The sequence below is a fragment of the Haliotis asinina genome, chromosome 2 (assembly GCF_037392515.1).
Source record: "Haliotis asinina isolate JCU_RB_2024 chromosome 2, JCU_Hal_asi_v2, whole genome shotgun sequence".
In the NCBI taxonomy this organism is placed as follows: domain Eukaryota; kingdom Metazoa; phylum Mollusca; class Gastropoda; order Lepetellida; family Haliotidae; genus Haliotis; species Haliotis asinina.
Window position 1 is genome coordinate 66,888,601 of NC_090281.1, and position 23,670 is coordinate 66,912,270.

Below are 23,670 nucleotides of genomic sequence, written 5' to 3' on the forward strand. Positions count from 1 at the left end.
TGCTAACTGGCATTTATTGAGACAGATGAAAATGGGGTTGGCCAAACCACTCAGAATGCCTCTCTTCCCTCCATCTCTGCCACATGTGACTGAGAGGAACGGTCATCAAGAACCAGGGTTACTAACCTCAGATGGCACTCACCCTGGTTGGCTTCGCGCTCAGAAAGAGAGACTGTCTATCGTCCTCGTGGTTTGGTAGACTGTCAGTTTTACCTGAAGTCATGGCGATGCATACTATAGAAATGATCCCTAAAAGTATGATCTTAACTACTGCGGGCCGGATTTTGTACCTACTTCTTTTCAAAAGGCACGCCCGTGTGGTATGCAATAGCACCTATCGTTGTTGGTACACGTCTGGAAAAATCTCCAGCACGACAATCTGTCGTAGACAGGGCCACCTGTGTGCTCTTCGGATTCATTCCACGTTTGTGATTAACTGAAAAAAGCACATAGAGTACAGGCAATCTCAACTGATCAAGTGTTTTGTCAATGTAAATTGTTTTGTGATTACAGCGTATTGGTGGTTATCTCCCATTGACCGTGGGTATGATTGTGACTGTGACTGCTCCAGTGTCAACATCCAAGTTGGAAGAACCAGAAGGAGACTTGGTGTGATCGCACATCATTACACCTTAATTAGCCCCACCCAAATCCTCTTTATATAAGCTCCGACTCATGATTCCATTGTGCAAAGTTGTGTTTTTGGATATGTTCAAACCTTATTAATGTAAGGAAATGAAGTAGCAGAGAAGACTATGCTCAAGCTATATCACCTGGAAGAGATTTAGCTTGTTTCTCCAAAGGCATGCAACTGGTTCCGTGGTGTAGTGGTTATCACGTCTGCTTAACACGCAGAAGGCCGCGAGTTCGAGCCTCGCCGGAACCTTATTTTTTCTTGGGGTTGCATTATATCTTGCAATAAGCACAACTCTCTTTCTCAACTTGAAACCTACCACAAGTGAAGCGGACTTGTTACAGATTAATTCTTTCCTACTTCTCTCCCTTTAACATGTGCGTGGGCCCTCAGCATATCCCCGGCTTGTGTTGTGTCAGTGTCAGCGACAGGTATAGGTCATTACAAATACGTGTGCCATGACAGCTAAGGTTCAGTGGTGTAGTGGTTATCACGTCTGCTTCACACGCAGAAGGCCGCGAGTTCGAGCCTCGCCTGAACCTTCCTTTGTTTTTACACCTCCATGAATTGTCGTTTTGCAATTCTTCCTTGCTGACAGATGTCAGAGCAGTTGTGTACTATATCCAATGCGTTATAAGACTCAGGGAGCGTTATATGAGGTTTGCTAACTGGCATTTATTGAGACAGATGAAAATGGGGTTGGCCAAACCACTCAGAATGCCTCTCTTCCCTCCATCTCTGCCACATGTGACTGAGAGGAACGGTCATCAAGAACCAGGGTTACTAACCTCAGATGGCACTCACCCTGGTTGGCTTCGCGCTCAGAAAGAGAGACTGTCTATCGTCCTCGTGGTTTGGTAGACTGTCAGTTTTACCTGAAGTCATGGCGATGCATACTATAGAAATGATCCCTAAAAGTATGATCTTAACTACTGCGGGCCGGATTTTGTACCTACTTCTTTTCAAAAGGCACGCCCGTGTGGTATGCAATAGCACCTATCGTTGTTGGTACACGTCTGGAAAAATCTCCAGCACGACAATCTGTCGTAGACAGGGCCACCTGTGTGCTCTTCGGATTCATTCCACGTTTGTGATTAACTGAAAAAAGCACATAGAGTACAGGCAATCTCAACTGATCAAGTGTTTTGTCAATGTAAATTGTTTTGTGATTACAGCGTATTGGTGGTTATCTCCCATTGACCGTGGGTATGATTGTGACTGTGACTGCTCCAGTGTCAACATCCAAGTTGGAAGAACCAGAAGGAGACTTGGTGTGATCGCACATCATTACACCTTAATTAGCCCCACCCAAATCCTCTTTATATAAGCTCCGACTCATGATTCCATTGTGCAAAGTTGTGTTTTTGGATATGTTCAAACCTTATTAATGTAAGGAAATGAAGTAGCAGAGAAGACTATGCTCAAGCTATATCACCTGGAAGAGATTTAGCTTGTTTCTCCAAAGGCATGCAACTGGTTCCGTGGTGTAGTGGTTATCACGTCTGCTTAACACGCAGAAGGCCGCGAGTTCGAGCCTCGCCGGAACCTTATTTTTTCTTGGGGTTGCATTATATCTTGCAATAAGCACAACTCTCTTTCTCAACTTGAAACCTACCACAAGTGAAGCGGACTTGTTACAGATTAATTCTTTCCTACTTCTCTCCCTTTAACATGTGCGTGGGCCCTCAGCATATCCCCGGCTTGTGTTGTGTCAGTGTCAGCGACAGGTATAGGTCATTACAAATACGTGTGCCATGACAGCTAAGGTTCAGTGGTGTAGTGGTTATCACGTCTGCTTCACACGCAGAAGGCCGCGAGTTCGAGCCTCGCCTGAACCTTCCTTTGTTTTTACACCTCCATGAATTGTCGTTTTGCAATTCTTCCTTGCTGACAGATGTCAGAGCAGTTGTGTACTATATCCAATGCGTTATAAGACTCAGGGAGCGTTGTATGAGGTTTGCTAACTGGCATTTATTGAGACAGATGAAAATGGGGTTGGCCAAACCACTCAGAATGCCTCTCTTCCCTCCATCTCTGCCACATGTGACTGAGAGGAACGGTCATCAAGAACCAGGGTTACTAACCTCAGATGGCACTCACCCTGGTTGGCTTCGCGCTCAGAAAGAGAGACTGTCTATCGTCCTCGTGGTTTGGTAGACTGTCAGTTTTACCTGAAGTCATGGCGATGCATACTATAGAAATGATCCCTAAAAGTATGATCTTAACTACTGCGGGCCGGATTTTGTACCTACTTCTTTTCAAAAGGCACGCCCGTGTGGTATGCAATAGCACCTATCGTTGTTGGTACACGTCTGGAAAAATCTCCAGCACGACAATCTGTCGTAGACAGGGCCACCTGTGTGCTCTTCGGATTCATTCCACGTTTGTGATTAACTGAAAAAAGCACATAGAGTACAGGCAATCTCAACTGATCAAGTGTTTTGTCAATGTAAATTGTTTTGTGATTACAGCGTATTGGTGGTTATCTCCCATTGACCGTGGGTATGATTGTGACTGTGACTGCTCCAGTGTCAACATCCAAGTTGGAAGAACCAGAAGGAGACTTGGTGTGATCGCACATCATTACACCTTAATTAGCCCCACCCAAATCCTCTTTATATAAGCTCCGACTCATGATTCCATTGTGCAAAGTTGTGTTTTTGGATATGTTCAAACCTTATTAATGTAAGGAAATGAAGTAGCAGAGAAGACTATGCTCAAGCTATATCACCTGGAAGAGATTTAGCTTGTTTCTCCAAAGGCATGCAACTGGTTCCGTGGTGTAGTGGTTATCACGTCTGCTTAACACGCAGAAGGCCGCGAGTTCGAGCCTCGCCGGAACCTTATTTTTTCTTGGGGTTGCATTATATCTTGCAATAAGCACAACTCTCTTTCTCAACTTGAAACCTACCACAAGTGAAGCGGACTTGTTACAGATTAATTCTTTCCTACTTCTCTCCCTTTAACATGTGCGTGGGCCCTCAGCATATCCCCGGCTTGTGTTGTGTCAGTGTCAGCGACAGGTATAGGTCATTACAAATACGTGTGCCATGACAGCTAAGGTTCAGTGGTGTAGTGGTTATCACGTCTGCTTCACACGCAGAAGGCCGCGAGTTCGAGCCTCGCCTGAACCTTCCTTTGTTTTTACACCTCCATGAATTGTCGTTTTGCAATTCTTCCTTGCTGACAGATGTCAGAGCAGTTGTGTACTATATCCAATGCGTTATAAGACTCAGGGAGCGTTGTATGAGGTTTGCTAACTGGCATTTATTGAGACAGATGAAAATGGGGTTGGCCAAACCACTCAGAATGCCTCTCTTCCCTCCATCTCTGCCACATGTGACTGAGAGGAACGGTCATCAAGAACCAGGGTTACTAACCTCAGATGGCACTCACCCTGGTTGGCTTCGCGCTCAGAAAGAGAGACTGTCTATCGTCCTCGTGGTTTGGTAGACTGTCAGTTTTACCTGAAGTCATGGCGATGCATACTATAGAAATGATCCCTAAAAGTATGATCTTAACTACTGCGGGCCGGATTTTGTACCTACTTCTTTTCAAAAGGCACGCCCGTGTGGTATGCAATAGCACCTATCGTTGTTGGTACACGTCTGGAAAAATCTCCAGCACGACAATCTGTCGTAGACAGGGCCACCTGTGTGCTCTTCGGATTCATTCCACGTTTGTGATTAACTGAAAAAAGCACATAGAGTACAGGCAATCTCAACTGATCAAGTGTTTTGTCAATGTAAATTGTTTTGTGATTACAGCGTATTGGTGGTTATCTCCCATTGACCGTGGGTATGATTGTGACTGTGACTGCTCCAGTGTCAACATCCAAGTTGGAAGAACCAGAAGGAGACTTGGTGTGATCGCACATCATTACACCTTAATTAGCCCCACCCAAATCCTCTTTATATAAGCTCCGACTCATGATTCCATTGTGCAAAGTTGTGTTTTTGGATATGTTCAAACCTTATTAATGTAAGGAAATGAAGTAGCAGAGAAGACTATGCTCAAGCTATATCACCTGGAAGAGATTTAGCTTGTTTCTCCAAAGGCATGCAACTGGTTCCGTGGTGTAGTGGTTATCACGTCTGCTTAACACGCAGAAGGCCGCGAGTTCGAGCCTCGCCGGAACCTTATTTTTTCTTGGGGTTGCATTATATCTTGCAATAAGCACAACTCTCTTTCTCAACTTGAAACCTACCACAAGTGAAGCGGACTTGTTACAGATTAATTCTTTCCTACTTCTCTCCCTTTAACATGTGCGTGGGCCCTCAGCATATCCCCGGCTTGTGTTGTGTCAGTGTCAGCGACAGGTATAGGTCATTACAAATACGTGTGCCATGACAGCTAAGGTTCAGTGGTGTAGTGGTTATCACGTCTGCTTCACACGCAGAAGGCCGCGAGTTCGAGCCTCGCCTGAACCTTCCTTTGTTTTTACACCTCCATGAATTGTCGTTTTGCAATTCTTCCTTGCTGACAGATGTCAGAGCAGTTGTGTACTATATCCAATGCGTTATAAGACTCAGGGAGCGTTATATGAGGTTTGCTAACTGGCATTTATTGAGACAGATGAAAATGGGGTTGGCCAAACCACTCAGAATGCCTCTCTTCCCTCCATCTCTGCCACATGTGACTGAGAGGAACGGTCATCAAGAACCAGGGTTACTAACCTCAGATGGCACTCACCCTGGTTGGCTTCGCGCTCAGAAAGAGAGACTGTCTATCGTCCTCGTGGTTTGGTAGACTGTCAGTTTTACCTGAAGTCATGGCGATGCATACTATAGAAATGATCCCTAAAAGTATGATCTTAACTACTGCGGGCCGGATTTTGTACCTACTTCTTTTCAAAAGGCACGCCCGTGTGGTATGCAATAGCACCTATCGTTGTTGGTACACGTCTGGAAAAATCTCCAGCACGACAATCTGTCGTAGACAGGGCCACCTGTGTGCTCTTCGGATTCATTCCACGTTTGTGATTAACTGAAAAAAGCACATAGAGTACAGGCAATCTCAACTGATCAAGTGTTTTGTCAATGTAAATTGTTTTGTGATTACAGCGTATTGGTGGTTATCTCCCATTGACCGTGGGTATGATTGTGACTGTGACTGCTCCAGTGTCAACATCCAAGTTGGAAGAACCAGAAGGAGACTTGGTGTGATCGCACATCATTACACCTTAATTAGCCCCACCCAAATCCTCTTTATATAAGCTCCGACTCATGATTCCATTGTGCAAAGTTGTGTTTTTGGATATGTTCAAACCTTATTAATGTAAGGAAATGAAGTAGCAGAGAAGACTATGCTCAAGCTATATCACCTGGAAGAGATTTAGCTTGTTTCTCCAAAGGCATGCAACTGGTTCCGTGGTGTAGTGGTTATCACGTCTGCTTAACACGCAGAAGGCCGCGAGTTCGAGCCTCGCCGGAACCTTATTTTTTCTTGGGGTTGCATTATATCTTGCAATAAGCACAACTCTCTTTCTCAACTTGAAACCTACCACAAGTGAAGCGGACTTGTTACAGATTAATTCTTTCCTACTTCTCTCCCTTTAACATGTGCGTGGGCCCTCAGCATATCCCCGGCTTGTGTTGTGTCAGTGTCAGCGACAGGTATAGGTCATTACAAATACGTGTGCCATGACAGCTAAGGTTCAGTGGTGTAGTGGTTATCACGTCTGCTTCACACGCAGAAGGCCGCGAGTTCGAGCCTCGCCTGAACCTTCCTTTGTTTTTACACCTCCATGAATTGTCGTTTTGCAATTCTTCCTTGCTGACAGATGTCAGAGCAGTTGTGTACTATATCCAATGCGTTATAAGACTCAGGGAGCGTTGTATGAGGTTTGCTAACTGGCATTTATTGAGACAGATGAAAATGGGGTTGGCCAAACCACTCAGAATGCCTCTCTTCCCTCCATCTCTGCCACATGTGACTGAGAGGAACGGTCATCAAGAACCAGGGTTACTAACCTCAGATGGCACTCACCCTGGTTGGCTTCGCGCTCAGAAAGAGAGACTGTCTATCGTCCTCGTGGTTTGGTAGACTGTCAGTTTTACCTGAAGTCATGGCGATGCATACTATAGAAATGATCCCTAAAAGTATGATCTTAACTACTGCGGGCCGGATTTTGTACCTACTTCTTTTCAAAAGGCACGCCCGTGTGGTATGCAATAGCACCTATCGTTGTTGGTACACGTCTGGAAAAATCTCCAGCACGACAATCTGTCGTAGACAGGGCCACCTGTGTGCTCTTCGGATTCATTCCACGTTTGTGATTAACTGAAAAAAGCACATAGAGTACAGGCAATCTCAACTGATCAAGTGTTTTGTCAATGTAAATTGTTTTGTGATTACAGCGTATTGGTGGTTATCTCCCATTGACCGTGGGTATGATTGTGACTGTGACTGCTCCAGTGTCAACATCCAAGTTGGAAGAACCAGAAGGAGACTTGGTGTGATCGCACATCATTACACCTTAATTAGCCCCACCCAAATCCTCTTTATATAAGCTCCGACTCATGATTCCATTGTGCAAAGTTGTGTTTTTGGATATGTTCAAACCTTATTAATGTAAGGAAATGAAGTAGCAGAGAAGACTATGCTCAAGCTATATCACCTGGAAGAGATTTAGCTTGTTTCTCCAAAGGCATGCAACTGGTTCCGTGGTGTAGTGGTTATCACGTCTGCTTAACACGCAGAAGGCCGCGAGTTCGAGCCTCGCCGGAACCTTATTTTTTCTTGGGGTTGCATTATATCTTGCAATAAGCACAACTCTCTTTCTCAACTTGAAACCTACCACAAGTGAAGCGGACTTGTTACAGATTAATTCTTTCCTACTTCTCTCCCTTTAACATGTGCGTGGGCCCTCAGCATATCCCCGGCTTGTGTTGTGTCAGTGTCAGCGACAGGTATAGGTCATTACAAATACGTGTGCCATGACAGCTAAGGTTCAGTGGTGTAGTGGTTATCACGTCTGCTTCACACGCAGAAGGCCGCGAGTTCGAGCCTCGCCTGAACCTTCCTTTGTTTTTACACCTCCATGAATTGTCGTTTTGCAATTCTTCCTTGCTGACAGATGTCAGAGCAGTTGTGTACTATATCCAATGCGTTATAAGACTCAGGGAGCGTTGTATGAGGTTTGCTAACTGGCATTTATTGAGACAGATGAAAATGGGGTTGGCCAAACCACTCAGAATGCCTCTCTTCCCTCCATCTCTGCCACATGTGACTGAGAGGAACGGTCATCAAGAACCAGGGTTACTAACCTCAGATGGCACTCACCCTGGTTGGCTTCGCGCTCAGAAAGAGAGACTGTCTATCGTCCTCGTGGTTTGGTAGACTGTCAGTTTTACCTGAAGTCATGGCGATGCATACTATAGAAATGATCCCTAAAAGTATGATCTTAACTACTGCGGGCCGGATTTTGTACCTACTTCTTTTCAAAAGGCACGCCCGTGTGGTATGCAATAGCACCTATCGTTGTTGGTACACGTCTGGAAAAATCTCCAGCACGACAATCTGTCGTAGACAGGGCCACCTGTGTGCTCTTCGGATTCATTCCACGTTTGTGATTAACTGAAAAAAGCACATAGAGTACAGGCAATCTCAACTGATCAAGTGTTTTGTCAATGTAAATTGTTTTGTGATTACAGCGTATTGGTGGTTATCTCCCATTGACCGTGGGTATGATTGTGACTGTGACTGCTCCAGTGTCAACATCCAAGTTGGAAGAACCAGAAGGAGACTTGGTGTGATCGCACATCATTACACCTTAATTAGCCCCACCCAAATCCTCTTTATATAAGCTCCGACTCATGATTCCATTGTGCAAAGTTGTGTTTTTGGATATGTTCAAACCTTATTAATGTAAGGAAATGAAGTAGCAGAGAAGACTATGCTCAAGCTATATCACCTGGAAGAGATTTAGCTTGTTTCTCCAAAGGCTTGCAACTGGTTCCGTGGTGTAGTGGTTATCACGTCTGCTTAACACGCAGAAGGCCGCGAGTTCGAGCCTCGCCGGAACCTTATTTTTTCTTGGGGTTGCATTATATCTTGCAATAAGCACAACTCTCTTTCTCAACTTGAAACCTACCACAAGTGAAGCGGACTTGTTACAGATTAATTCTTTCCTACTTCTCTCCCTTTAACATGTGCGTGGGCCCTCAGCATATCCCCGGCTTGTGTTGTGTCAGTATCAGTGACAGGTATAGGTCATTACAAATACGTGTGCCATGACAGCTAAGGTTCAGTGGTGTAGTGGTTATCACGTCTGCTTCACACGCAGAAGGCCGCGAGTTCGAGCCTCGCCTGAACCTTCCTTTGTTTTTACACCTCCATGAATTGTCGTTTTGCAATTCTTCCTTGCTGACAGATGTCAGAGCAGTTGTGTACTATATCCAATGCGTTATAAGACTCAGGGAGCGTTGTATGAGGTTTGCTAACTGGCATTTATTGAGACAGATGAAAATGGGGTTGGCCAAACCACTCAGAATGCCTCTCTTCCCTCCATCTCTGCCACATGTGACTGAGAGGAACGGTCATCAAGAACCAGGGTTACTAACCTCAGATGGCACTCACCCTGGTTGGCTTCGCGCTCAGAAAGAGAGACTGTCTATCGTCCTCGTGGTTTGGTAGACTGTCAGTTTTACCTGAAGTCATGGCGATGCATACTATAGAAATGATCCCTAAAAGTATGATCTTAACTACTGCGGGCCGGATTTTGTACCTACTTCTTTTCAAAAGGCACGCCCGTGTGGTATGCAATAGCACCTATCGTTGTTGGTACACGTCTGGAAAAATCTCCAGCACGACAATCTGTCGTAGACAGGGCCACCTGTGTGCTCTTCGGATTCATTCCACGTTTGTGATTAACTGAAAAAAGCACATAGAGTACAGGCAATCTCAACTGATCAAGTGTTTTGTCAATGTAAATTGTTTTGTGATTACAGCGTATTGGTGGTTATCTCCCATTGACCGTGGGTATGATTGTGACTGTGACTGCTCCAGTGTCAACATCCAAGTTGGAAGAACCAGAAGGAGACTTGGTGTGATCGCACATCATTACACCTTAATTAGCCCCACCCAAATCCTCTTTATATAAGCTCCGACTCATGATTCCATTGTGCAAAGTTGTGTTTTTGGATATGTTCAAACCTTATTAATGTAAGGAAATGAAGTAGCAGAGAAGACTATGCTCAAGCTATATCACCTGGAAGAGATTTAGCTTGTTTCTCCAAAGGCATGCAACTGGTTCCGTGGTGTAGTGGTTATCACGTCTGCTTAACACGCAGAAGGCCGCGAGTTCGAGCCTCGCCGGAACCTTATTTTTTCTTGGGGTTGCATTATATCTTGCAATAAGCACAACTCTCTTTCTCAACTTGAAACCTACCACAAGTGAAGCGGACTTGTTACAGATTAATTCTTTCCTACTTCTCTCCCTTTAACATGTGCGTGGGCCCTCAGCATATCCCCGGCTTGTGTTGTGTCAGTGTCAGCGACAGGTATAGGTCATTACAAATACGTGTGCCATGACAGCTAAGGTTCAGTGGTGTAGTGGTTATCACGTCTGCTTCACACGCAGAAGGCCGCGAGTTCGAGCCTCGCCTGAACCTTCCTTTGTTTTTACACCTCCATGAATTGTCGTTTTGCAATTCTTCCTTGCTGACAGATGTCAGAGCAGTTGTGTACTATATCCAATGCGTTTTTAGGGAGCGTTATATGAGGTTTGCTAACTGGCATTTATTGAGACAGATGAAAATGGGGTTGGCCAAACCACTCAGAATGCCTCTCTTCCCTCCATCTCTGCCACATGTGACTGAGAGGAACGGTCATCAAGAACCAGGGTTACTAACCTCAGATGGCACTCACCCTGGTTGGCTTCGCGCTCAGAAAGAGAGACTGTCTATCGTCCTCGTGGTTTGGTAGACTGTCAGTTTTACCTGAAGTCATGGCGATGCATACTATAGAAATGATCCCTAAAAGTATGATCTTAACTACTGCGGGCCGGATTTTGTACCTACTTCTTTTCAAAAGGCACGCCCGTGTGGTATGCAATAGCACCTATCGTTGTTGGTACACGTCTGGAAAAATCTCCAGCACGACAATCTGTCGTAGACAGGGCCACCTGTGTGCTCTTCGGATTCATTCCACGTTTGTGATTAACTGAAAAAAGCACATAGAGTACAGGCAATCTCAACTGATCAAGTGTTTTCTCAATGTAAATTGTTTTGTGATTACAGCGTATTGGTGGTTATCTCCCATTGACCGTGGGTATGATTGTGACTGTGACTGCTCCAGTGTCAACATCCAAGTTGGAAGAACCAGAAGGAGACTTGGTGTGATCGCACATCATTACACCTTAATTAGCCCCACCCAAATCCTCTTTATATAAGCTCCGACTCATGATTCCATTGTGCAAAGTTGTGTTTTTGGATATGTTCAAACCTTATTAATGTAAGGAAATGAAGTAGCAGAGAAGACTATGCTCAAGCTATATCACCTGGAAGAGATTTAGCTTGTTTCTCCAAAGGCATGCAACTGGTTCCGTGGTGTAGTGGTTATCACGTCTGCTTAACACGCAGAAGGCCGCGAGTTCGAGCCTCGCCGGAACCTTATTTTTTCTTGGGGTTGCATTATATCTTGCAATAAGCACAACTCTCTTTCTCAACTTGAAACCTACCACAAGTGAAGCGGACTTGTTACAGATTAATTCTTTCCTACTTCTCTCCCTTTAACATGTACGTGGGCCCTCAGCATATCCCCGGCTTGTGTTGTGTCAGTGTCAGCGACAGGTATAGGTCATTACAAATACGTGTGCCATGACAGCTAAGGTTCAGTGGTGTAGTGGTTATCACGTCTGCTTCACACGCAGAAGGCCGCGAGTTCGAGCCTCGCCTGAACCTTCCTTTGTTTTTACACCTCCATGAATTGTCGTTTTGCAATTCTTCCTTGCTGACAGATGTCAGAGCAGTTGTGTACTATATCCAATGCGTTATAAGACTCAGGGAGCGTTGTATGAGGTTTGCTAACTGGCATTTATTGAGACAGATGAAAATGGGGTTGGCCAAACCACTCAGAATGCCTCTCTTCCCTCCATCTCTGCCACATGTGACTGAGAGGAACGGTCATCAAGAACCAGGGTTACTAACCTCAGATGGCACTCACCCTGGTTGGCTTCGCGCTCAGAAAGAGAGACTGTCTATCGTCCTCGTGGTTTGGTAGACTGTCAGTTTTACCTGAAGTCATGGCGATGCATACTATAGAAATGATCCCTAAAAGTATGATCTTAACTACTGCGGGCCGGATTTTGTACCTACTTCTTTTCAAAAGGCACGCCCGTGTGGTATGCAATAGCACCTATCGTTGTTGGTACACGTCTGGAAAAATCTCCAGCACGACAATCTGTCGTAGACAGGGCCACCTGTGTGCTCTTCGGATTCATTCCACGTTTGTGATTAACTGAAAAAAGCACATAGAGTACAGGCAATCTCAACTGATCAAGTGTTTTGTCAATGTAAATTGTTTTGTGATTACAGCGTATTGGTGGTTATCTCCCATTGACCGTGGGTATGATTGTGACTGTGACTGCTCCAGTGTCAACATCCAAGTTGGAAGAACCAGAAGGAGACTTGGTGTGATCGCACATCATTACACCTTAATTAGCCCCACCCAAATCCTCTTTATATAAGCTCCGACTCATGATTCCATTGTGCAAAGTTGTGTTTTTGGATATGTTCAAACCTTATTAATGTAAGGAAATGAAGTAGCAGAGAAGACTATGCTCAAGCTATATCACCTGGAAGAGATTTAGCTTGTTTCTCCAAAGGCATGCAACTGGTTCCGTGGTGTAGTGGTTATCACGTCTGCTTAACACGCAGAAGGCCGCGAGTTCGAGCCTCGCCGGAACCTTATTTTTTCTTGGGGTTGCATTATATCTTGCAATAAGCACAACTCTCTTTCTCAACTTGAAACCTACCACAAGTGAAGCGGACTTGTTACAGATTAATTCTTTCCTACTTCTCTCCCTTTAACATGTGCGTGGGCCCTCAGCATATCCCCGGCTTGTGTTGTGTCAGTGTCAGCGACAGGTATAGGTCATTACAAATACGTGTGCCATGACAGCTAAGGTTCAGTGGTGTAGTGGTTATCACGTCTGCTTCACACGCAGAAGGCCGCGAGTTCGAGCCTCGCCTGAACCATCCTTTGTTTTTACACCTCCATGAATTGTCGTTTTGCAATTCTTCCTTGCTGACAGATGTCAGAGCAGTTGTGTACTATATCCAATGCGTTATAAGACTCAGGGAGCGTTATATGAGGTTTGCTAACTGGCATTTATTGAGACAGATGAAAATGGGGTTGGCCAAACCACTCAGAATGCCTCTCTTCCCTCCATCTCTGCCACATGTGACTGAGAGGAACGGTCATCAAGAACCAGGGTTACTAACCTCAGATGGCACTCACCCTGGTTGGCTTCGCGCTCAGAAAGAGAGACTGTCTATCGTCCTCGTGGTTTGGTAGACTGTCAGTTTTACCTGAAGTCATGGCGATGCATACTATAGAAATGATCCCTAAAAGTATGATCTTAACTACTGCGGGCCGGATTTTGTACCTACTTCTTTTCAAAAGGCACGCCCGTGTGGTATGCAATAGCACCTATCGTTGTTGGTACACGTCTGGAAAAATCTCCAGCACGACAATCTGTCGTAGACAGGGCCACCTGTGTGCTCTTCGGATTCATTCCACGTTTGTGATTAACTGAAAAAAGCACATAGAGTACAGGCAATCTCAACTGATCAAGTGTTTTGTCAATGTAAGTTGTTTTGTGATTACAGCGTATTGGTGGTTATCTCCCATTGACCGTGGGTATGATTGTGACTGTGACTGCTCCAGTGTCAACATCCAAGTTGGAAGAACCAGAAGGAGACTTGGTGTGATCGCACATCATTACACCTTAATTAGCCCCACCCAAATCCTCTTTATATAAGCTCCGACTCATGATTCCATTGTGCAAAGTTGTGTTTTTGGATATGTTCAAACCTTATTAATGTAAGGAAATGAAGTAGCAGAGAAGACTATGCTCAAGCTATATCACCTGGAAGAGATTTAGCTTGTTTCTCCAAAGGCATGCAACTGGTTCCGTGGTGTAGTGGTTATCACGTCTGCTTAACACGCAGAAGGCCGCGAGTTCGAGCCTCGCCGGAACCTTATTTTTTCTTGGGGTTGCATTATATCTTGCAATAAGCACAACTCTCTTTCTCAACTTGAAACCTACCACAAGTGAAGCGGACTTGTTACAGATTAATTCTTTCCTACTTCTCTCCCTTTAACATGTGCGTGGGCCCTCAGCATATCCCCGGCTTGTGTTGTGTCAGTGTCAGCGACAGGTATAGGTCATTACAAATACGTGTGCCATGACAGCTAAGGTTCAGTGGTGTAGTGGTTATCACGTCTGCTTCACACGCAGAAGGCCGCGAGTTCGAGCCTCGCCTGAACCTTCCTTTGTTTTTACACCTCCATGAATTGTCGTTTTGCAATTCTTCCTTGCTGACAGATGTCAGAGCAGTTGTGTACTATATCCAATGCGTTATAAGACTCAGGGAGCGTTGTATGAGGTTTGCTAACTGGCATTTATTGAGACAGATGAAAATGGGGTTGGCCAAACCACTCAGAATGCCTCTCTTCCCTCCATCTCTGCCACATGTGACTGAGAGGAACGGTCATCAAGAACCAGGGTTACTAACCTCAGATGGCACTCACCCTGGTTGGCTTCGCGCTCAGAAAGAGAGACTGTCTATCGTCCTCGTGGTTTGGTAGACTGTCAGTTTTACCTGAAGTCATGGCGATGCATACTATAGAAATGATCCCTAAAAGTATGATCTTAACTACTGCGGGCCGGATTTTGTACCTACTTCTTTTCAAAAGGCACGCCCGTGTGGTATGCAATAGCACCTATCGTTGTTGGTACACGTCTGGAAAAATCTCCAGCACGACAATCTGTCGTAGACAGGGCCACCTGTGTGCTCTTCGGATTCATTCCACGTTTGTGATTAACTGAAAAAAGCACATAGAGTACAGGCAATCTCAACTGATCAAGTGTTTTGTCAATGTAAATTGTTTTGTGATTACAGCGTATTGGTGGTTATCTCCCATTGACCGTGGGTATGATTGTGACTGTGACTGCTCCAGTGTCAACATCCAAGTTGGAAGAACCAGAAGGAGACTTGGTGTGATCGCACATCATTACACCTTAATTAGCCCCACCCAAATCCTCTTTATATAAGCTCCGACTCATGATTCCATTGTGCAAAGTTGTGTTTTTGGATATGTTCAAACCTTATTAATGTAAGGAAATGAAGTAGCAGAGAAGACTATGCTCAAGCTATATCACCTGGAAGAGATTTAGCTTGTTTCTCCAAAGGCATGCAACTGGTTCCGTGGTGTAGTGGTTATCACGTCTGCTTAACACGCAGAAGGCCGCGAGTTCGAGCCTCGCCGGAACCTTATTTTTTCTTGGGGTTGCATTATATCTTGCAATAAGCACAACTCTCTTTCTCAACTTGAAACCTACCACAAGTGAAGCGGACTTGTTACAGATTAATTCTTTCCTACTTCTCTCCCTTTAACATGTGCGTGGGCCCTCAGCATATCCCCGGCTTGTGTTGTGTCAGTGTCAGCGACAGGTATAGGTCATTACAAATACGTGTGCCATGACAGCTAAGGTTCAGTGGTGTAGTGGTTATCACGTCTGCTTCACACGCAGAAGGCCGCGAGTTCGAGCCTCGCCTGAACCTTCCTTTGTTTTTACACCTCCATGAATTGTCGTTTTGCAATTCTTCCTTGCTGACAGATGTCAGAGCAGTTGTGTACTATATCCAATGCGTTATAAGACTCAGGGAGCGTTGTATGAGGTTTGCTAACTGGCATTTATTGAGACAGATGAAAATGGGGTTGGCCAAACCACTCAGAATGCCTCTCTTCCCTCCATCTCTGCCACATGTGACTGAGAGGAACGGTCATCAAGAACCAGGGTTACTAACCTCAGATGGCACTCACCCTGGTTGGCTTCGCGCTCAGAAAGAGAGACTGTCTATCGTCCTCGTGGTTTGGTAGACTGTCAGTTTTACCTGAAGTCATGGCGATGCATACTATAGAAATGATCCCTAAAAGTATGATCTTAACTACTGCGGGCCGGATTTTGTACCTACTTCTTTTCAAAAGGCACGCCCGTGTGGTATGCAATAGCACCTATCGTTGTTGGTACACGTCTGGAAAAATCTCCAGCACGACAATCTGTCGTAGACAGGGCCACCTGTGTGCTCTTCGGATTCATTCCACGTTTGTGATTAACTGAAAAAAGCACATAGAGTACAGGCAATCTCAACTGATCAAGTGTTTTGTCAATGTAAATTGTTTTGTGATTACAGCGTATTGGTGGTTATCTCCCATTGACCGTGGGTATGATTGTGACTGTGACTGCTCCAGTGTCAACATCCAAGTTGGAAGAACCAGAAGGAGACTTGGTGTGATCGCACATCATTACACCTTAATTAGCCCCACCCAAATCCTCTTTATATAAGCTCCGACTCATGATTCCATTGTGCAAAGTTGTGTTTTTGGATATGTTCAAACCTTATTAATGTAAGGAAATGAAGTAGCAGAGAAGACTATGCTCAAGCTATATCACCTGGAAGAGATTTAGCTTGTTTCTCCAAAGGCTTGCAACTGGTTCCGTGGTGTAGTGGTTATCACGTCTGCTTAACACGCAGAAGGCCGCGAGTTCGAGCCTCGCCGGAACCTTATTTTTTCTTGGGGTTGCATTATATCTTGCAATAAGCACAACTCTCTTTCTCAACTTGAAACCTACCACAAGTGAAGCGGACTTGTTACAGATTAATTCTTTCCTACTTCTCTCCCTTTAACATGTGCGTGGGCCCTCAGCATATCCCCGGCTTGTGTTGTGTCAGTATCAGTGACACGTATAGGTCATTACAAATACGTGTGCCATGACAGCTAACGTTCAGTGGTGTAGTGGTTATCACGTCTGCTTCACACGCAGAAGGCCGCGAGTTCGAGCCTCGCCTGAACCTTCCTTTGTTTTTACACCTCCATGAATTGTCGTTTTGCAATTCTTCCTTGCTGACAGATGTCAGAGCAGTTGTGTACTATATCCAATGCGTTATAAGACTCAGGGAGCGTTATATGAGGTTTGCTAACTGGCATTTATTGAGACAGATGAAAATGGGGTTGGCCAAACCACTCAGAATGCCTCTCTTCCCTCCATCTCTGCCACATGTGACTGAGAGGAACGGTCATCAAGAACCAGGGTTACTAACCTCAGATGGCACTCACCCTGGTTGGCTTCGCGCTCAGAAAGAGAGACTGTCTATCGTCCTCGTGGTTTGGTAGACTGTCAGTTTTACCTGAAGTCATGGCGATGCATACTATAGAAATGATCCCTAAAAGTATGATCTTAACTACTGCGGGCCGGATTTTGTACCTACTTCTTTTCAAAAGGCACGCCCGTGTGGTATGCAATAGCACCTATCGTTGTTGGTACACGTCTGGAAAAATCTCCAGCACGACAATCTGTCGTAGACAGGGCCACCTGTGTGCTCTTCGGATTCATTCCACGTTTGTGATTAACTGAAAAAAGCACATAGAGTACAGGCAATCTCAACTGATCAAGTGTTTTGTCAATGTAAATTGTTTTGTGATTACAGCGTATTGGTGGTTATCTCCCATTGACCGTGGGTATGATTGTGACTGTGACTGCTCCAGTGTCAACATCCAAGTTGGAAGAACCAGAAGGAGACTTGGTGTGATCGCACATCATTACACCTTAATTAGCCCCACCCAAATCCTCTTTATATAAGCTCCGACTCATGATTCCATTGTGCAAAGTTGTGTTTTTGGATATGTTCAAACCTTATTAATGTAAGGAAATGAAGTAGCAGAGAAGACTATGCTCAAGCTATATCACCTGGAAGAGATTTAGCTTGTTTCTCCAAAGGCATGCAACTGGTTCCGTGGTGTAGTGGTTATCACGTCTGCTTAACACGCAGAAGGCCGCGAGTTCGAGCCTCGCCGGAACCTTATTTTTTCTTGGGGTTGCATTATATCTTGCAATAAGCACAACTCTCTTTCTCAACTTGAAACCTACCACAAGTGAAGCGGACTTGTTACAGATTAATTCTTTCCTACTTCTCTCCCTTTAACATGTGCGTGGGCCCTCAGCATATCCCCGGCTTGTGTTGTGTCAGTGTCAGCGACAGGTATAGGTCATTACAAATACGTGTGCCATGACAGCTAAGGTTCAGTGGTGTAGTGGTTATCACGTCTGCTTCACACGCAGAAGGCCGCGAGTTCGAGCCTCGCCTGAACCTTCCTTTGTTTTTACACCTCCATGAATTGTCGTTTTGCAATTCTTCCTTGCTGACAGATGTCAGAGCAGTTGTGTACTATATCCAATGCGTTATAAGACTCAGGGAGCGTTATATGAGGTTTGCTAACTGGCATTTATTGAGACAGATGAAAATGGGGTTGGCCAAACCACTCAGAATGCCTCTCTTCCCTCCATCTCTGCCACATGTGACTGAGAGGAACGGTCATCAAGAACCAGGGTTACTAACCTCAGATGGCACTCACCCTGGTTGGCTTCGCGCTCAGAAAGAGAGACTGTCTATCGTCCTCGTGGTTTGGTAGACTGTCAGTTTTACCTGAAGTCATGGCGATGCATACTATAGAAATGATCCCTAAAAGTATGATCTTAACTACTGCGGGCCGGATTTTGTACCTACTTCTTTTCAAAAGGCACGCCCGTGTGGTATGCAATAGCACCTATCATTGTTGGTACACGTCTGGAAAAATCTCCAGCACGACAATCTGTCGTAGACAGGGCCACCTGTGTGCTCTTCGGATTCATTCCACGTTTGTGATTAACTGAAAAAAGCACATAGAGTACAGGCAATCTCAACTGATCAAGTGTTTTGTCAATGTAAATTGTTTTGTGATTACAGCGTATTGGTGGTTATCTCCCATTGACCGTGGGTATGATTGTGACTGTGACTGCTCCAGTGTCAACATCCAAGTTGGAAGAACCAGAAGGAGACTTGGTGTGATCGCACATCATTACACCTTAATTAGCCCCACCCAAATCCTCTTTATATAAGCTCCGACTCATGATTCCATTGTGCAAAGTTGTGTTTTTGGATATGTTCAAACCTTATTAATGTAAGGAAATGAAGTAGCAGAGAAGACTATGCTCAAGCTATATCACCTGGAAGAGATTTAGCTTGTTTCTCCAAAGGCATGCAACTGGTTCCGTGGTGTAGTGGTTATCACGTCTGCTTAACACGCAGAAGGCCGCGAGTTCGAGCCTCGCCGGAACCTTATTTTTTCTTGGGGTTGCATTATATCTTGCAATAAGCACAACTCTCTTTCTCAACTTGAAACCTACCACAAGTGAAGCGGACTTGTTACAGATTAATTCTTTCCTACTTCTCTCCCTTTAACATGTGCGTGGGCCCTCAGCATATCCCCGGCTTGTGTTGTGTCAGTGTCAGCGACAGGTATAGGTCATTACAAATACGTGTGCCATGACAGCTAAGGTTCAGTGGTGTAGTGGTTATCACGTCTGCTTCACACGCAGAAGGCCGCGAGTTCGAGCCTCGCCTGAACCTTCCTTTGTTTTTACACCTCCATGAATTGTCGTTTTGCAATTCTTCCTTGCTGACAGATGTCAGAGCAGTTGTGTACTATATCCAATGCGTTATAAGACTCAGGGAGCGTTGTATGAGGTTTGCTAACTGGCATTTATTGAGACAGATGAAAATGGGGTTGGCCAAACCACTCAGAATGCCTCTCTTCCCTCCATCTCTGCCACATGTGACTGAGAGGAACGGTCATCAAGAACCAGGGTTACTAACCTCAGATGGCACTCACCCTGGTTGGCTTCGCGCTCAGAAAGAGAGACTGTCTATCGTCCTCGTGGTTTGGTAGACTGTCAGTTTTACCTGAAGTCATGGCGATGCATACTATAGAAATGATCCCTAAAAGTATGATCTTAACTACTGCGGGCCGGATTTTGTACCGACTTCTTTTCAAAAGGCACGCCCGTGTGGTATGCAATAGCACCTATCGTTGTTGGTACACGTCTGGAAAAATCTCCAGCACGACAATCTGTCGTAGACAGGGCCACCTGTGTGCTCTTCGGATTCATTCCACGTTTGTGATTAACTGAAAAAAGCACATAGAGTACAGGCAATCTCAACTGATCAAGTGTTTTGTCAATGTAAATTGTTTTGTGATTACAGCGTATTGGTGGTTATCTCCCATTGACCGTGGGTATGATTGTGACTGTGACTGCTCCAGTGTCAACATCCAAGTTGGAAGAACCAGAAGGAGACTTGGTGTGATCGCACATCATTACACCTTAATTAGCCCCACCCAAATCCTCTTTATATAAGCTCCGACTCATGATTCCATTGTGCAAAGTTGTGTTTTTGGATATGTTCAAACCTTATTAATGTAAGGAAATGAAGTAGCAGAGAAGACTATGCTCAAGCTATATCACCTGGAAGAGATTTAGCTTGTTTCTCCAAAGGCTTGCAACTGGTTCCGTGGTGTAGTGGTTATCACGTCTGCTTAACACGCAGAAGGCCGCGAGTTCGAGCCTCGCCGGAACCTTATTTTTTCTTGGGGTTGCATTATATCTTGCAATAAGCACAACTCTCTTTCTCAACTTGAAACCTACCACAAGTGAAGCGGACTTGTTACAGATTAATTCTTTCCTACTTCTCTCCCTTTAACATGTGCGTGGGCCCTCAGCATATCCCCGGCTTGTGTTGTGTCAGTATCAGTGACACGTATAGGTCATTACAAATACGTGTGCCATGACAGCTAACGTTCAGTGGTGTAGTGGTTATCACGTCTGCTTCACACGCAGAAGGCCGCGAGTTCGAGCCTCGCCTGAACCTTCCTTTGTTTTTACACCTCCATGAATTGTCGTTTTGCAATTCTTCCTTGCTGACAGATGTCAGAGCAGTTGTGTACTATATCCAATGCGTTATAAGACTCAGGGAGCGTTATATGAGGTTTGCTAACTGGCATTTATTGAGACAGATGAAAATGGGGTTGGCCAAACCACTCAGAATGCCTCTCTTCCCTCCATCTCTGCCACATGTGACTGAGAGGAACGGTCATCAAGAACCAGGGTTACTAACCTCAGATGGCACTCACCCTGGTTGGCTTCGCGCTCAGAAAGAGAGACTGTCTATCGTCCTCGTGGTTTGGTAGACTGTCAGTTTTACCTGAAGTCATGGCGATGCATACTATAGAAATGATCCCTAAAAGTATGATCTTAACTACTGCGGGCCGGATTTTGTACCTACTTCTTTTCAAAAGGCACGCCCGTGTGGTATGCAATAGCACCTATCGTTGTTGGTACACGTCTGGAAAAATCTCCAGCACGACAATCTGTCGTAGACAGGGCCACCTGTGTGCTCTTCGGATTCATTCCACGTTTGTGATTAACTGAAAAAAGCACATAGAGTACAGGCAATCTCAACTGATCAAGTGTTTTGTCAATGTAAATTGTTTTGTGATTACAGCGTATTGGTGGTTATCTCCCATTGACCGTGGGTATGATTGTGACTGTGACTGCTCCAGTGTCAACATCCAAGTTGGAAGAACCAGAAGGAGACTTGGTGTGATCGCACATCATTACACCTTAATTAGCCCCACCCAAATCCTCTTTATATAAGCTCCGACTCATGATTCCATTGTGCAAAGTTGTGTTTTTGGATATGTTCAAACCTTATTAATGTAAGGAAATGAAGTAGCAGAGAAGACTATGCTCAAGCTATATCAACTGGAAGAGATTTAGCTTGTTTCTCCAAAGGCTTGCAACTGGTTCCGTGGTGTAGTGGTTATCACGTCTGCTTAACACGCAGAAGGCCGCGAGTTCGAGCCTCGCCGGAACCTTATTTTTTCTTGGGGTTGCATTATATCTTGCAATAAGCACAACTCTCTTTCTCAACTTGAAACCTACCACAAGTGAAGCGGGCTTCTTACAGATTAATTCTTTCCTACTTCTCTCCCTTTAACATGTACGTGGGCCCTCAGCATATCCCCGGCTTGTGTTGTGTCAGTGTCAGCGACAGGTATAGGTCATTACAAATACGTGTGCCATGACAGCTAAGGTTCAGTGGTGTAGTGGTTATCACGTCTGCTTCACACGCAGAAGGCCGCGAGTTCGAGCCTCGCCTGAACCTTCCTTTGTTTTTACACCTCCATGAATTGTCGTTTTGCAATTCTTCCTTGCTGACAGATGTCAGAGCAGTTGTGTACTATATCCAATGCGTTATAAGACTCAGGGAGCGTTGTATGAGGTTTGCTAACTGGCATTTATTGAGACAGATGAAAATGGGGTTGGCCAAACCACTCAGAATGCCTCTCTTCCCTCCATCTCTGCCACATGTGACTGAGAGGAACGGTCATCAAGAACCAGGGTTACTAACCTCAGATGGCACTCACCCTGGTTGGCTTCGCGCTCAGAAAGAGAGACTGTCTATCGTCCTCGTGGTTTGGTAGACTGTCAGTTTTACCTGAAGTCATGGCGATGCATACTATAGAAATGATCCCTAAAAGTATGATCTTAACTACTGCGGGCCGGATTTTGTACCTACTTCTTTTCAAAAGGCACGCCCGTGTGGTATGCAATAGCACCTATCGTTGTTGGTACACGTCTGGAAAAATCTCCAGCACGACAATCTGTCGTAGACAGGGCCACCTGTGTGCTCTTCGGATTCATTCCACGTTTGTGATTAACTGAAAAAAGCACATAGAGTACAGGCAATCTCAACTGATCAAGTGTTTTCTCAACGTAAATTGTTTTGTGATTACAGCGTATTGGTGGTTATCTCCAATTGACCGTGGGTATGATTGTGACTGTGACTGCTCCAGTGTCAACATCCAAGTTGGAAGAACCAGAAGGAGACTTGGTGTGATCGCACATCATTACACCTTAATTAGCCCCACCCAAATCCTCTTTATATAAGCTCCGACTCATGATTCCATTGTGCAAAGTTGTGTTTTTGGATATGTTCAAACCTTATTAATGTAAGGAAATGAAGTAGCAGAGAAGACTATGCTCAAGCTATATCACCTGGAAGAGATTTAGCTTGTTTCTCCAAAGGCTTGCAACTGGTTCCGTGGTGTAGTGGTTATCACGTCTGCTTAACACGCAGAAGGCCGCGAGTTCGAGCCTCGCCGGAACCTTATTTTTTCTTGGGGTTGCATTATATCTTGCAATAAGCACAACTCTCTTTCTCAACTTGAAACCTACCACAAGTGAAGCGGACTTGTTACAGATTAATTCTTTCCTACTTCTCTCCCTTTAACATGTGCGTGGGCCCTCAGCATATCCCCGGCTTGTGTTGTGTCAGTATCAGTGACACGTATAGGTCATTACAAATACGTGTGCCATGACAGCTAACGTTCAGTGGTGTAGTGGTTATCACGTCTGCTTCACACGCAGAAGGCCGCGAGTTCGAGCCTCGCCTGAACCTTCCTTTGTTTTTACACCTCCATGAATTGTCGTTTTGCAATTCTTCCTTGCTGACAGATGTCAGAGCAGTTGTGTACTATATCCAATGCGTTATAAGACTCAGGGAGCGTTATATGAGGTTTGCTAACTGGCATTTATTGAGACAGATGAAAATGGGGTTGGCCAAACCACTCAGAATGCCTCTCTTCCCTCCATCTCTGCCACATGTGACTGAGAGGAACGGTCATCAAGAACCAGGGTTACTAACCTCAGATGGCACTCACCCTGGTTGGCTTCGCGCTCAGAAAGAGAGACTGTCTATCGTCCTCGTGGTTTGGTAGACTGTCAGTTTTACCTGAAGTCATGGCGATGCATACTATAGAAATGATCCCTAAAAGTATGATCTTAACTACTGCGGGCCGGATTTTGTACCTACTTCTTTTCAAAAGGCACGCCCGTGTGGTATGCAATAGCACCTATCGTTGTTGGT

General features: G+C 45.0%; 55 non-coding genes across 55 annotated transcripts; 36 read left to right on the forward strand and 19 right to left on the reverse strand.

Moving 5' to 3' along the window:
- Window positions 1–45: 45 nt before the first annotated feature.
- Window positions 46–265, reverse strand: LOC137275032 (small nucleolar RNA U3). The gene has a single exon (XR_010956359.1). It is a non-coding gene; the product is annotated as a small nucleolar RNA U3 (small nucleolar RNA).
- A 548-nt stretch (window positions 266–813) lies between these two features.
- Trnav-aac (transfer RNA valine (anticodon AAC)) lies at window positions 814–886 on the forward strand. The gene has a single exon. It is a non-coding gene; the product is annotated as a tRNA-Val (tRNA).
- A 217-nt stretch (window positions 887–1,103) lies between these two features.
- On the forward strand, window positions 1,104–1,176 carry Trnav-cac (transfer RNA valine (anticodon CAC)). Its single transcript has one exon. It is a non-coding gene; the product is annotated as a tRNA-Val (tRNA).
- Window positions 1,177–1,341: 165 nt separating this feature from the next.
- On the reverse strand, window positions 1,342–1,561 carry LOC137275033 (small nucleolar RNA U3). The gene has a single exon (XR_010956360.1). It is a non-coding gene; the product is annotated as a small nucleolar RNA U3 (small nucleolar RNA).
- A 548-nt stretch (window positions 1,562–2,109) lies between these two features.
- Window positions 2,110–2,182, forward strand: Trnav-aac (transfer RNA valine (anticodon AAC)). The gene has a single exon. It is a non-coding gene; the product is annotated as a tRNA-Val (tRNA).
- Window positions 2,183–2,399: 217 nt separating this feature from the next.
- Window positions 2,400–2,472, forward strand: Trnav-cac (transfer RNA valine (anticodon CAC)). The gene has a single exon. It is a non-coding gene; the product is annotated as a tRNA-Val (tRNA).
- Window positions 2,473–2,637: 165 nt separating this feature from the next.
- On the reverse strand, window positions 2,638–2,857 carry LOC137275034 (small nucleolar RNA U3). The gene has a single exon (XR_010956361.1). It is a non-coding gene; the product is annotated as a small nucleolar RNA U3 (small nucleolar RNA).
- Window positions 2,858–3,405: 548 nt separating this feature from the next.
- Window positions 3,406–3,478, forward strand: Trnav-aac (transfer RNA valine (anticodon AAC)). The gene has a single exon. It is a non-coding gene; the product is annotated as a tRNA-Val (tRNA).
- A 217-nt stretch (window positions 3,479–3,695) lies between these two features.
- Window positions 3,696–3,768, forward strand: Trnav-cac (transfer RNA valine (anticodon CAC)). Its single transcript has one exon. It is a non-coding gene; the product is annotated as a tRNA-Val (tRNA).
- A 165-nt stretch (window positions 3,769–3,933) lies between these two features.
- LOC137275035 (small nucleolar RNA U3) lies at window positions 3,934–4,153 on the reverse strand. The gene has a single exon (XR_010956362.1). It is a non-coding gene; the product is annotated as a small nucleolar RNA U3 (small nucleolar RNA).
- Window positions 4,154–4,701: 548 nt separating this feature from the next.
- Window positions 4,702–4,774, forward strand: Trnav-aac (transfer RNA valine (anticodon AAC)). The gene has a single exon. It is a non-coding gene; the product is annotated as a tRNA-Val (tRNA).
- Window positions 4,775–4,991: 217 nt separating this feature from the next.
- On the forward strand, window positions 4,992–5,064 carry Trnav-cac (transfer RNA valine (anticodon CAC)). Its single transcript has one exon. It is a non-coding gene; the product is annotated as a tRNA-Val (tRNA).
- A 165-nt stretch (window positions 5,065–5,229) lies between these two features.
- On the reverse strand, window positions 5,230–5,449 carry LOC137275037 (small nucleolar RNA U3). Its single transcript, XR_010956364.1, has one exon. It is a non-coding gene; the product is annotated as a small nucleolar RNA U3 (small nucleolar RNA).
- Window positions 5,450–5,997: 548 nt separating this feature from the next.
- Trnav-aac (transfer RNA valine (anticodon AAC)) lies at window positions 5,998–6,070 on the forward strand. The gene has a single exon. It is a non-coding gene; the product is annotated as a tRNA-Val (tRNA).
- A 217-nt stretch (window positions 6,071–6,287) lies between these two features.
- On the forward strand, window positions 6,288–6,360 carry Trnav-cac (transfer RNA valine (anticodon CAC)). Its single transcript has one exon. It is a non-coding gene; the product is annotated as a tRNA-Val (tRNA).
- Window positions 6,361–6,525: 165 nt separating this feature from the next.
- On the reverse strand, window positions 6,526–6,745 carry LOC137275038 (small nucleolar RNA U3). Its single transcript, XR_010956365.1, has one exon. It is a non-coding gene; the product is annotated as a small nucleolar RNA U3 (small nucleolar RNA).
- Window positions 6,746–7,293: 548 nt separating this feature from the next.
- On the forward strand, window positions 7,294–7,366 carry Trnav-aac (transfer RNA valine (anticodon AAC)). Its single transcript has one exon. It is a non-coding gene; the product is annotated as a tRNA-Val (tRNA).
- A 217-nt stretch (window positions 7,367–7,583) lies between these two features.
- On the forward strand, window positions 7,584–7,656 carry Trnav-cac (transfer RNA valine (anticodon CAC)). Its single transcript has one exon. It is a non-coding gene; the product is annotated as a tRNA-Val (tRNA).
- Window positions 7,657–7,821: 165 nt separating this feature from the next.
- Window positions 7,822–8,041, reverse strand: LOC137275039 (small nucleolar RNA U3). The gene has a single exon (XR_010956366.1). It is a non-coding gene; the product is annotated as a small nucleolar RNA U3 (small nucleolar RNA).
- Window positions 8,042–8,589: 548 nt separating this feature from the next.
- On the forward strand, window positions 8,590–8,662 carry Trnav-aac (transfer RNA valine (anticodon AAC)). Its single transcript has one exon. It is a non-coding gene; the product is annotated as a tRNA-Val (tRNA).
- Window positions 8,663–8,879: 217 nt separating this feature from the next.
- On the forward strand, window positions 8,880–8,952 carry Trnav-cac (transfer RNA valine (anticodon CAC)). Its single transcript has one exon. It is a non-coding gene; the product is annotated as a tRNA-Val (tRNA).
- A 165-nt stretch (window positions 8,953–9,117) lies between these two features.
- LOC137275040 (small nucleolar RNA U3) lies at window positions 9,118–9,337 on the reverse strand. The gene has a single exon (XR_010956367.1). It is a non-coding gene; the product is annotated as a small nucleolar RNA U3 (small nucleolar RNA).
- Window positions 9,338–9,885: 548 nt separating this feature from the next.
- Window positions 9,886–9,958, forward strand: Trnav-aac (transfer RNA valine (anticodon AAC)). The gene has a single exon. It is a non-coding gene; the product is annotated as a tRNA-Val (tRNA).
- Window positions 9,959–10,175: 217 nt separating this feature from the next.
- Window positions 10,176–10,248, forward strand: Trnav-cac (transfer RNA valine (anticodon CAC)). The gene has a single exon. It is a non-coding gene; the product is annotated as a tRNA-Val (tRNA).
- Window positions 10,249–10,407: 159 nt separating this feature from the next.
- On the reverse strand, window positions 10,408–10,627 carry LOC137275042 (small nucleolar RNA U3). Its single transcript, XR_010956368.1, has one exon. It is a non-coding gene; the product is annotated as a small nucleolar RNA U3 (small nucleolar RNA).
- A 548-nt stretch (window positions 10,628–11,175) lies between these two features.
- On the forward strand, window positions 11,176–11,248 carry Trnav-aac (transfer RNA valine (anticodon AAC)). The gene has a single exon. It is a non-coding gene; the product is annotated as a tRNA-Val (tRNA).
- A 217-nt stretch (window positions 11,249–11,465) lies between these two features.
- On the forward strand, window positions 11,466–11,538 carry Trnav-cac (transfer RNA valine (anticodon CAC)). Its single transcript has one exon. It is a non-coding gene; the product is annotated as a tRNA-Val (tRNA).
- A 165-nt stretch (window positions 11,539–11,703) lies between these two features.
- LOC137275044 (small nucleolar RNA U3) lies at window positions 11,704–11,923 on the reverse strand. The gene has a single exon (XR_010956370.1). It is a non-coding gene; the product is annotated as a small nucleolar RNA U3 (small nucleolar RNA).
- Window positions 11,924–12,471: 548 nt separating this feature from the next.
- Window positions 12,472–12,544, forward strand: Trnav-aac (transfer RNA valine (anticodon AAC)). Its single transcript has one exon. It is a non-coding gene; the product is annotated as a tRNA-Val (tRNA).
- Window positions 12,545–12,761: 217 nt separating this feature from the next.
- On the forward strand, window positions 12,762–12,834 carry Trnav-cac (transfer RNA valine (anticodon CAC)). Its single transcript has one exon. It is a non-coding gene; the product is annotated as a tRNA-Val (tRNA).
- A 165-nt stretch (window positions 12,835–12,999) lies between these two features.
- On the reverse strand, window positions 13,000–13,219 carry LOC137275045 (small nucleolar RNA U3). Its single transcript, XR_010956371.1, has one exon. It is a non-coding gene; the product is annotated as a small nucleolar RNA U3 (small nucleolar RNA).
- Window positions 13,220–13,767: 548 nt separating this feature from the next.
- On the forward strand, window positions 13,768–13,840 carry Trnav-aac (transfer RNA valine (anticodon AAC)). Its single transcript has one exon. It is a non-coding gene; the product is annotated as a tRNA-Val (tRNA).
- A 217-nt stretch (window positions 13,841–14,057) lies between these two features.
- Window positions 14,058–14,130, forward strand: Trnav-cac (transfer RNA valine (anticodon CAC)). Its single transcript has one exon. It is a non-coding gene; the product is annotated as a tRNA-Val (tRNA).
- A 165-nt stretch (window positions 14,131–14,295) lies between these two features.
- On the reverse strand, window positions 14,296–14,515 carry LOC137275046 (small nucleolar RNA U3). Its single transcript, XR_010956372.1, has one exon. It is a non-coding gene; the product is annotated as a small nucleolar RNA U3 (small nucleolar RNA).
- Window positions 14,516–15,063: 548 nt separating this feature from the next.
- Window positions 15,064–15,136, forward strand: Trnav-aac (transfer RNA valine (anticodon AAC)). The gene has a single exon. It is a non-coding gene; the product is annotated as a tRNA-Val (tRNA).
- Window positions 15,137–15,353: 217 nt separating this feature from the next.
- On the forward strand, window positions 15,354–15,426 carry Trnav-cac (transfer RNA valine (anticodon CAC)). Its single transcript has one exon. It is a non-coding gene; the product is annotated as a tRNA-Val (tRNA).
- A 165-nt stretch (window positions 15,427–15,591) lies between these two features.
- LOC137275047 (small nucleolar RNA U3) lies at window positions 15,592–15,811 on the reverse strand. The gene has a single exon (XR_010956373.1). It is a non-coding gene; the product is annotated as a small nucleolar RNA U3 (small nucleolar RNA).
- A 548-nt stretch (window positions 15,812–16,359) lies between these two features.
- On the forward strand, window positions 16,360–16,432 carry Trnav-aac (transfer RNA valine (anticodon AAC)). Its single transcript has one exon. It is a non-coding gene; the product is annotated as a tRNA-Val (tRNA).
- Window positions 16,433–16,649: 217 nt separating this feature from the next.
- On the forward strand, window positions 16,650–16,722 carry Trnav-cac (transfer RNA valine (anticodon CAC)). Its single transcript has one exon. It is a non-coding gene; the product is annotated as a tRNA-Val (tRNA).
- Window positions 16,723–16,887: 165 nt separating this feature from the next.
- Window positions 16,888–17,107, reverse strand: LOC137275048 (small nucleolar RNA U3). The gene has a single exon (XR_010956374.1). It is a non-coding gene; the product is annotated as a small nucleolar RNA U3 (small nucleolar RNA).
- Window positions 17,108–17,655: 548 nt separating this feature from the next.
- Trnav-aac (transfer RNA valine (anticodon AAC)) lies at window positions 17,656–17,728 on the forward strand. Its single transcript has one exon. It is a non-coding gene; the product is annotated as a tRNA-Val (tRNA).
- A 217-nt stretch (window positions 17,729–17,945) lies between these two features.
- Window positions 17,946–18,018, forward strand: Trnav-cac (transfer RNA valine (anticodon CAC)). Its single transcript has one exon. It is a non-coding gene; the product is annotated as a tRNA-Val (tRNA).
- A 165-nt stretch (window positions 18,019–18,183) lies between these two features.
- LOC137275050 (small nucleolar RNA U3) lies at window positions 18,184–18,403 on the reverse strand. Its single transcript, XR_010956376.1, has one exon. It is a non-coding gene; the product is annotated as a small nucleolar RNA U3 (small nucleolar RNA).
- A 548-nt stretch (window positions 18,404–18,951) lies between these two features.
- On the forward strand, window positions 18,952–19,024 carry Trnav-aac (transfer RNA valine (anticodon AAC)). Its single transcript has one exon. It is a non-coding gene; the product is annotated as a tRNA-Val (tRNA).
- A 217-nt stretch (window positions 19,025–19,241) lies between these two features.
- On the forward strand, window positions 19,242–19,314 carry Trnav-cac (transfer RNA valine (anticodon CAC)). Its single transcript has one exon. It is a non-coding gene; the product is annotated as a tRNA-Val (tRNA).
- Window positions 19,315–19,479: 165 nt separating this feature from the next.
- Window positions 19,480–19,699, reverse strand: LOC137275051 (small nucleolar RNA U3). Its single transcript, XR_010956377.1, has one exon. It is a non-coding gene; the product is annotated as a small nucleolar RNA U3 (small nucleolar RNA).
- A 548-nt stretch (window positions 19,700–20,247) lies between these two features.
- On the forward strand, window positions 20,248–20,320 carry Trnav-aac (transfer RNA valine (anticodon AAC)). The gene has a single exon. It is a non-coding gene; the product is annotated as a tRNA-Val (tRNA).
- Window positions 20,321–20,537: 217 nt separating this feature from the next.
- On the forward strand, window positions 20,538–20,610 carry Trnav-cac (transfer RNA valine (anticodon CAC)). The gene has a single exon. It is a non-coding gene; the product is annotated as a tRNA-Val (tRNA).
- Window positions 20,611–20,775: 165 nt separating this feature from the next.
- LOC137275052 (small nucleolar RNA U3) lies at window positions 20,776–20,995 on the reverse strand. Its single transcript, XR_010956378.1, has one exon. It is a non-coding gene; the product is annotated as a small nucleolar RNA U3 (small nucleolar RNA).
- A 548-nt stretch (window positions 20,996–21,543) lies between these two features.
- On the forward strand, window positions 21,544–21,616 carry Trnav-aac (transfer RNA valine (anticodon AAC)). Its single transcript has one exon. It is a non-coding gene; the product is annotated as a tRNA-Val (tRNA).
- Window positions 21,617–21,833: 217 nt separating this feature from the next.
- On the forward strand, window positions 21,834–21,906 carry Trnav-cac (transfer RNA valine (anticodon CAC)). Its single transcript has one exon. It is a non-coding gene; the product is annotated as a tRNA-Val (tRNA).
- Window positions 21,907–22,071: 165 nt separating this feature from the next.
- LOC137275053 (small nucleolar RNA U3) lies at window positions 22,072–22,291 on the reverse strand. The gene has a single exon (XR_010956379.1). It is a non-coding gene; the product is annotated as a small nucleolar RNA U3 (small nucleolar RNA).
- A 548-nt stretch (window positions 22,292–22,839) lies between these two features.
- Window positions 22,840–22,912, forward strand: Trnav-aac (transfer RNA valine (anticodon AAC)). Its single transcript has one exon. It is a non-coding gene; the product is annotated as a tRNA-Val (tRNA).
- Window positions 22,913–23,129: 217 nt separating this feature from the next.
- On the forward strand, window positions 23,130–23,202 carry Trnav-cac (transfer RNA valine (anticodon CAC)). Its single transcript has one exon. It is a non-coding gene; the product is annotated as a tRNA-Val (tRNA).
- Window positions 23,203–23,367: 165 nt separating this feature from the next.
- On the reverse strand, window positions 23,368–23,587 carry LOC137275054 (small nucleolar RNA U3). Its single transcript, XR_010956380.1, has one exon. It is a non-coding gene; the product is annotated as a small nucleolar RNA U3 (small nucleolar RNA).
- Window positions 23,588–23,670: the final 83 nt, after the last annotated feature.